At 39.6% G+C, this 9,575-nt stretch overlaps 1 pseudogene; it reads left to right on the forward strand.

The window, feature by feature from the left end:
* The first annotated feature begins 6,086 nt into the window (after nt 1-6,086).
* The window catches only part of LOC122151185, a 20,303-nt pseudogene continuing 16,814 nt past the window's right edge, over nt 6,087-9,575 (forward strand).

Genomic DNA, 9,575 nt, shown 5'->3' on the forward strand with positions numbered 1-9,575 from the left:
TAACTGAGAAGAACTTCCACTTGTTCACAGAATTAGCAGAAGAGTTCTTGAGATGGTGAACATTCCAAAACCATAGAATAGAGCAATGGTTATCATGTGGGAGCCTCAGTGCTGAAAGCTTTGGACAAGCCCCCACTTGAAGAGATGTGGAGAAAATTGGATAGGATCAAAGTATGTTGTTGTTGTTATGTGCTGTTGAGTCAACCCCGACTCATAGCGACCCCTCCTTGTGTTTCGAGGCAGTATCATTAAGGAAGTAGATTGCCCAAACTTCCTTCCAATGAGTGGATGGTGAGTTTGAACCGCCAGCCTTCTGGATAACAGTCAAGTCCCTTAGGTACTATGCTACCAGAGCTCTTGGATCAAAGTATAAGAAGTGGAAATAATAAAACTTGATAGGGGTAGGAGTTAAGATGACATCCTACTAACAGACTATATGCCTATTCCCTATATTAACAGAGATTTTGAGAAACTCAGTAAAATAGATACAAATAATGATAGTGGAGTTATGAGCAGCTAATGAGAATATTAAGCATTAGATCCAGTGAAAACAGCAAAGGGACAGGTTAAGTGACTGGAAACAAAAAACAAAATACAAAACTGCTCAACTAGAGGAGCCAAAGACAAGTCATCAGAAATACAAAGGAGTAAGGCAGTGGTAGTGGTGGGGGGAACACGTCACAGAACCCACACTAGATAATGACACAGAATAGTCACACTAGCAGTATTTCAAGGTGAGTTGAAATTGTGAGTGGGGATAAAGAGTTTACTGGGCTATAGAGCAGGATCCCCTGAGCTTAAGGTGTCTCTGAGTCCAGAAGAGAGTGGTGGAAAGGGAAGAGAAACTCGTTCTGAATGAACAGAACTCAAAATCAGACACATGATAGTAGGCTCAAGTCCAACTCTTAGCAACCCTTTTTAGCACAGAGTGGAACTGAGGCTTGGGATTCTAGGGCTTATGAGTCTCTGTGGAAGAGGGTGGCTCTTTATCCTACAGGTGGGTTTGAACTGCAGGGCTCTGACTGACAGCTGAACTCCATCATCAGCAGATTGCTCCAAATGCAGCCAGGGGCTGAGGCTGTCCTCCATGCCTGCATCACTGCCTGAATTATCTTTTGTTTTGGTTTTAAGCACAGAAAAGTGATGTTGACTCTCTCTACCCTGGTAGTCACTTCTTGAACCAGTCTCCTAACTCCTGCATGGGTACTTTAATGAGTGAGTAGATTCTGCCACAGCATACAGTCCCCAGGGTCCCTGGCTGACCATAACTAGAAGAATCCTTCCTCAAATATCTTATCCTTTCTTCATTTGTCTACTACCCTCTTGCCCAATTTTTCTTCCTATATATCTGGTTACTTGCACTATTGCCTCCTTGTCTTTCATTTTTATCAAACCTTAATTCTTCTCACCCGTCCACTATTGTTTTTATCTTTTTCTTATATTCTTTTTCTCCCCCCCCCTTTTTTTTCCTGCCTTCTCCAATGAGAAGAGAATGTTAACCCCCCATTAATCAGCTGTGATATTTTCAATCACCTCATATTCATGGGAGAACTGGACAATGAATAAGGAAGACCGAAGAAGAGTCAATGCTTTTGAGTTGTGGTGCTGGCAAAGAATGCTGAAAATACCATGCATTGCTAAAAGAACTAACAAATCTGTCCTGGAAGAGGTGCAGCCAGAATGCTCTTCAGAGGTGAGAATGGCCAGACTTTGTCTCACCTACTTTGGTCATGTAATCAGAAGAGACCATTCCCTGGAGAAGGATATCATGCTTGGTAAAGTGGAAGGTCATGAAAGAGGGGAAGGCCCTGAATGAGATGGATTGACACAGTGGTAGCAACAATGGGTTCAGGTATACAGGAGGTCCTGGAGCTGGCACAGGACTGGGCAGTGTTTTGTTCTGGTATACATAGGGTCTCTATGAGTTGGAGACAACTCAACAGCACCTAACAACATTCAGCCATGGCTACATCAACCACCTCATCCAGCAGACAAGTAACACCAATAACTCCTGAATGACAGGATCAATGACAGATGATGGACAGCAGTTGCTCACCCCAACTGGAAATCCTGCACCAACATCTTCATCAGTGATTCTACCAACATAGAGAGAGAGCTGGAGAGTGATCCAGTACAGCTGAGTTAACAATTAAAGAAGTACAACTGTTCCATACTTTGAGATATATTAAAACAAAGTAAAACATAAAACCAAGGTGAAATAAATCAGTATATAACTAACAAATAAAGACAAGAACTTCAAAATGTCTAGGGAACAATATGCAACTTCAAATCAAACATGAAACAGCAACCAAAAAAAAAAAAAAAAAAAAGGACAAAATAGTGGAAATGAGTATCTAAACTAAAGAGTTAGGGAATCTCCTGGACAAAGAATAAATAATAGAAGTATCTCATAAGGAATTCTCTCTCTCTCTCTCTCTCTCTCTCTCTCTCTCTCTCTCTATATATATATATATATATATTATTGTTGTTGTTCTTGTTATGAGCCCTCGAGTCAGACCCAACTCGTAGCGACCTGTCCTTGGATTTCCCAGGCAGTATCACTACGGAAGTAGATTGCCCCATCTTCCTTCTGATGAGTGGCTGGTGGGTTTGAACCACCAGCCTTCTGGTTAGCAGCCAAGTGCCTTAAGCACTATGCTACCAGAGCTCCTATATATAGATATAGATATAGATATAGAGGGGTGAAGATGAGAATTCAGGGAAATCAGATTAATTAAACTCAAATTTCCCACCATAGTATCCACATGGTTCACTGGGAAGAGAAAGAAGAAGGGTAGCTAGAGTTCAGATTTATCAATCAATCTTACCAGGATGAATTTAGTTACTGAGGAATCATTTTCCCTAGCCATTCCCTTTAGGGAATTATCTGTGAGGAAATAGGAGAAGAATATCATATTTGGAAGAGTCCTAGTTCCTTAGTTTGGACTCATTCTATTGGGGCTCAATTTCTAAGAGTAACAATAGACAGAGCAACTCTTACTTCCCTAATATTACCTTTCTTCTCTTATTTTCTTTTTCTTCTATACTTCAAATATCAATTGTAGCTTGTCACCTTCCTGTGCTGGCAACCACCAGTATAAAGTATTTCAGCAATAAGAACAAAACTGACGTCTACATGTGAAAGACAATGAAATAAGTACTTTAAAAGATGAATTCACTGGCCAAGTTCATACAGCAGAACAAAGGAGTCAGGGATGGTGTTTGGAATCATTTCCTCTGGAAATTCCTTGAGCTCTGAGATGATATAGTCACCATGATCCTCCCTGCACTTATGACTTAACCCATTCTCTCCCTCTTATCTTTTTGATACTCAGTACCTGGTTTAGTGAAAGTGCAAAAGGTCCTTGAATTTCCTGCATTCCTCCTACCCATTCCCTTCACCCTGTATTACCTCAAAATTTAGGTGAATTGTTCAGGACAGGCAAGTAGCTTTACCAGAGCTCTACTATCCTATAGTTGTTAAGTGGGAAAACATCAGAATAGAGACTGCACAGTTGTTCAACTTCTTTCTGTCTTGAGGTTTCACTACTGCTGGCCTTTGAATGTTCTGTCTTCTGGCAATAAAGGCAACACTCAGTCTCTGAGTAACTGGATTAGGTTTTTAGAGGAAAGTCTGTGATTCTGTTTGTGAATTTGCCTATAATTTCTTCTTCAGGGCTAGGGAAATGTATCAGCTGTTTTTCTCTAAACCTTCAGCTGGCTTATAGTGTCAATTCATTTTGTTCTACATAGATATCAGCAGCTTGCTTGGAAGCTTGGAAAATAAGCTTTTCATTTAGGATTTCATGCAAAATTTAGGCAGGCTATTAAGGGAAGAAATTATTATTATTATTATTATTATTATTATTTTATTATTTCATGTGATTTGGGTGAAAAGGTACAGAGCAAATTCACTTTCCATACAGCAGTTCACATACACTTAGTCTCATGACATTGACCACAATTTACCACAATGCAACAGCTCCCCTCCCACTTCTTCCTGATAGTTACCTCTTCCCTGTGTCCATCCCTCCATGCACTTCTGTCGCCTGAGCTGTCTCCCTATGTATAAACAGCCCTTCTTTCTCCCATGATTGTTCTGTCCAAGGAGTGTATCTACCTCAGGTAAATGTTCAACTCATATACCTATCTTCTTTTTGGCTGGAAGCCACAGGTGTGGGTTCAATTCCAGACCTGAATGGCAGCTAGGGGCCATAGTCCCAGTGGTTCCACCAGGCTCTATCAGACCAGCAAACCTGTTCTCCCTAAGGAAAGAAATTATTAAGTAGATGTTTACATCACCTATTAGTGAGCTAACATAACTCAATATTCTTTAATTATCTGATCACATTATGAATTTTGAATTATCTGACCAGAAAGTGGATAGCCTCCTTTGTGTTCTCTACTCTGTCCCCTAAGAACTATGCTCAATATTAAAAGAGGAAAGCTTGGGGCAGATTCATTTACAATTTCCAAAACTTTTTGCATTTCTCTGTAATTGATATAATATTATGTCTTAGCCTTAAACCTTTTGTGAGCCGTGGGATATATATCACCCACCAACATTTTCAGCCTCAGACTTCTTGGTAAGCTGCTATCCATTTTAGTATGCTCTACCTATTGGCAGGAACCTATATAACTACATGAAACTGAAGAAACAAGTATCACCTCACCAGTCCTAATACTGGAGTCCACTTAGGACTCAAATATTCAATATAATTCTATCAAAGTCTGTACTACTTCCAATTTTATTTCTCTTTACTTCATCATGTCTTGCATTAATGAGAACATATGGGATCAATAAAATATCTGAAGCAGAAAATAATATGATCATGAAAGTGTTTATACTACACATCTTCCAGTGTCTTTCCTACCTATATTGCAGTGATTGTTGTGTTCTGTCAAGTTGATTCTGACTCTTAACAACCCTATATGACAGAGTAGAACTGCCCCACACAGTTTCATAAGCTGTAATCTTACAGGACCTGATCTCCAGGTCTTTCTTCCCATGAAGTCCCTGGGAGTTCAAACTGCTGACCTTTTGACTATCAGCCAAACACTTAGCCATTGGCCACCTAAGCTCCTTTCATACCTATATAGGGTACAATAGAGAATAAAAGAGACTTAGCTTTACTGTTGGACTGATTGAATTCTAACTCCTCTACTTAATGTATCTGTGATCATAGACAAGTTACTTAAATTCTATGAGCCTCTTTGCCTTATCTACATTATGAGTTTATTATTAGTTCCTGCTTTCAACTATTACATTGAGGAATAAGTGTCTAGGACACTTAGAATACTACTTGACATATAATAAGTGCTAATTAAGTGTCGGAGTCAGTTGGTGGTGTAAAGAGTTAATATGCTCAGCTGCTAACCAAACATTTGGGTATTCCAGTTCATCCAGAGGTGCTTTGTAACAAAGGCCTGCTGATCTACCTTCAAAAAAATCAGCCATTGCAAATCTATGGAGCACAGTTCTGCTATACTCTGACACACATGAGGTCACCATGAGTAGAAATTGACTTGATGGTAACTGTCTTTTTTTTTTTTTTTTTTTTTCCTACACTCTTATCTATATCTATACCATGGATCTCTTTCCTGAGTTCAGAATTCTGTATCCAGTTGCTTACTCTGAAGCCCCACTGCAAGTGCTCTGTTTTGAATTCAGTGTTTCGTTGTGGTCCCAGAATTGTTTCTCATCAACTTTTTCAACGTCAATGATTCTACCCTATAACTAATTAAGTATATAAGAAACAGGTTATCACCTGGGAATCCTCCTTCTCACTCACCATTGTGGCTGGAGTTCAAATTTTTAGTGACTCTATCTCCTTCAAATATTTTTACCATTCTTCATTGTTCTTTGGAAAGTCTCTTTTACCTCAGGTCTGGAATACTCTAAAATCTTTCTAAATTGGGATCTTACCATTATCTATAGTATTAAATTTTTATTGCTATGTAACAAATCACTACAGATGTAGTGCTTGAAACAACACCCATTTATTAATCACAGTTCTGTGAGCCAGAAGTCTGATATGACATGTCTGAATTTTCTGTTCAAACCAATATCAACTGTCAGTAAGGCTATGGTCCCTTTTGGAGACCCTGCAGGTAAAACTTTGTTTCCAAGCCCATTCAAGTTATTAGCAAAATGAAACCTCTTATGATTATAAGACTGAAATTCTTCTTTTCCTCCTCCTTTTTTCCTCCCTGGCAGTCAGTCAGGGGTCTCTTCTTAGTTTCTAGAGGATGCTGACATTCCTTATTATAAGGCTCCCTCCATCTTTAAGCTAGCAAAGACTTCACAAAGTTCTCTCTGCCTACCTCTACATTTTCCTGTTTTCTCCTAATAAATCTCTTGTTTTACCCTATGTATCTCTTGAACAGCTAATCTTATCTTGTTAGATGTACTGACAAGTGGTACCATGAGTAGTCCAAGAAAACAGGAAGAAAAACAGAGTTTTGGCCCTGGCTTACTTATCATCCAGGTAACAAAAGGACAGATAATCTTGAATAGAATGAGGGTATGAACAGGTCCTAGCATAAGGAGGAAGGTTAATTGTAGATAATACCGGTTGTGACTGATGTAAATATCCAATGCAAAGGAATGATCTTACTAGTTCAGAAGTCTCACTGGAAGATAAGGAAGTAACAATATCTATAAAGACAGCAGAGCTGATTAATTATTATTAAGTTAAATTGACCTTGTTCAGAAGACTTATAAAAAACTAAGGACATTTAATAAATTATTAGAGGCTGTGTGTTAGAGCCAGAGAACTTGTTTGGTAGCTTAAAAAGAGATTCTTATATTCTGCAAGATAAAGAAGAACAGTTGAGAATAGATTCAAAGTATAATACAATTAAGACCAAAGAAGTCATGGAGAGGTGCACAAAAGGTGCAGATAATAAAGGCAAATACTACTGCAGACACAATAGTGTACTATCAGTAACAGCAAACACTAATTTATGGGTATGTGTATCAGTAGACAGGTATGTATAGGCAAAAATGAGTATACCCACAACCATACATAGGTTTGGCAGAAGATATTCCTATCTATGAATTTGTATGTGGTATAAAAATGTCCATACGCAGTTTAAATATAATAAGATACAAAGTTAGAATAACTACTTAGACACAAATAAGCACCTTGCAAGAGTAGGCCACTGGGCTATGGACTGGGTCCACCTGTGACCTTGGGAGGTCACAAGTGACATTAAAAAAATTATAATTGCACAGTCACAGAGCTTCCGAGGTTTCTCAGTGTTCAAACCTATATTGCAGAAAGCAAGGGAGACTGGATTTTGGAGATACTTGTCCAGCATAGTTGAAATTTAAGACTGTAATTAAATAAGAACTCATTGATTGAGGATATTATCATGAGATCCATGATTTAATACCTCATCACGGACCCTGAGAGATGGAGTGAACTTGCTGCTGAAGTGGCTCTCTATAAGCTTAGAGAAAGTAATGCCCGTGATAGACAAAGTAGAAATCCTTAGTTGTCTTTGCAGATTTTAAAGGAAGGAATAATAATAATAAAGTTCGAGAGAAGTATACTTGCTAAAATGGATATAATACAAGAAGTCAGGAGACCCATCAGAGTATAATTTTCCCTGTGAAGTCCTAGTCATCCAGAATGCACTGCTGAGAGGGGTGCCAGAATCAGTAAGAAGTTCACTGTTTCCTCTCCTCTGCAGGCCAGGGCTGACATTAGAAGAGGTTGTCACAGTGATAGGTTGTTAGTATTCAGGAAGATGATGTGATCCCAAAGTAAGAAGACAATTGGAAGGCCTTAGAGAGCAGAAGCCACAGTGATGCAATTACCATAACACCAGTAATGCTGGGGAACAGTTTAAAGAGAAGGATCACACAAAATAACACCCCTAGGAACAAAACAGATGAACACCAATTGAGAAGATTGCTTAACACTGTGGAAATAAGGAAACAGAAACAACAAGTCTATTAATTCAGAGCTTGCTATAGCAAGGGAGTCAATAGCCATCACTTGTATTTGTCAGAGACTCAAGGGCAGACAGAAAAGAGGGTGGGTTTTATAGTGTAAAAAAAAAAGGAGAAGGCTTCAGGCATGTCCTTGGGGACTATTGGTGTGTTGGATTGGGTTCTCTAGAGAAACACAAAAACCAGCAATATATATATATATATATTTATAGAGAGAGAAAGAGAGAGAGAGAGAAATTTATCTTAGATAAATGGCTCACAAGCGTGTAGAAGCCGACAAGTTCAAGCTGAAAAGTTCGTCTCTGGAGGGGGATGGGGCCCATGGCCGTCTGGCTTTCGCACGCACGGCAGAGGAGTTCAAGTCACAAAGTTCGTCTCTGGAGAGAGATGGGGCCCGGAGTCGTCTGGTTCCCGTAAGCACAGTATAGCTGAGAGAATCAAGCTGACACGCAGTGCGCTGGTCGCTGTTCCCAACAAAGAATGAATCCGAAAACCTCCAGGAGCTGCTCGCTCCAGGAAGTATATAGTCCAGAATGCTGTTCTTCCAGTTTGTCCCTGGGATAGTATTGCAGGTAGGCCACACCCCTGGGGAAACTCGCCCTAGGCCGACCGGCCGCTTAGAACACAGTCATGTGATCCATCGTGGGAACCACCACTCACAACTGGAGTCCAGCCAAGTTGACACATCTTCAACTATCACAATTGGCGTGGGGAGAGTGGAGGGAAACTAACTAGGTGAAATCAGGGCTAAAATTTTTAAGGTATGCTATATGATTGGTTAGGGAGAATATTTGATCCTATGTTTGAAGTGGGGCCAAAAATGAAGGAAACTGTCAGTTACTGATCAAGCCCCAATCATTTCGGGCCAATTACTGTAGGTTGTGGTTTGGCTTCTTGGGCTAGTTGTTGCAGGTTGTGGGTCAGAGTTCTATTGCCATAGATGTTGTGGCCATTATCCATTTTCATTTTCAATCTCTGGGTGCCTAAAACTAAAAGAAGGCAAAAGTGAGGAGCAGAAGACTGAAGGTGGTCACTTGAGTGAAAAGGTATGGCCCCTTGCTCGGTTTTCAAACCTGAGGTAAATTTCAGAATTTTAATCTGTTGATTGAGATTACAAAATCCTACCCTCACTCCTTCCCCAAAGGAACTTGCAACCATTTACTTGGTTGACTCTACACTGAGGAAAAGAGATTTTTATACACATTTTTATAGACAATTGGATATAATGTTTGATATGACATTGATATATGTTACTTGTCTAATTAGACTTCCACAAAATTTTGCAAATAATTATGTAGATAAATGAGAAATATCTGACTTGGTTTACTCATGAAAGCTAGATTGTAGGACAGAAGTGGGAAAAACTTTCAAAACTTGCAAAATATCTGAGAAATTCACATATTTACAGGAATTGGTGACACCGGGTACCTTTGGAAATAGTGAGGAAAATGAGGACAAAAGCCAGGAGAATGCTGGAAAGTCAGTATAAGAAACTGCAGGTAGAAATTCAGATTGATTATCCCATTCTATGCATTCAGGCCACCACTCATCTGTCACTTTGTTGTACTGTGGTGGCTTACACGTTGCTGTGAGGCTGGAGGCTATGCCACCAGTA

Source organism: Orycteropus afer, unplaced genomic scaffold, assembly GCF_000298275.1.
Source record: "Orycteropus afer afer isolate SDZICR_OR568_19922 unplaced genomic scaffold, OryAfe1.0 scaffold00325, whole genome shotgun sequence".
Classification (NCBI taxonomy): Eukaryota; Metazoa; Chordata; class Mammalia; order Tubulidentata; family Orycteropodidae; genus Orycteropus; species Orycteropus afer.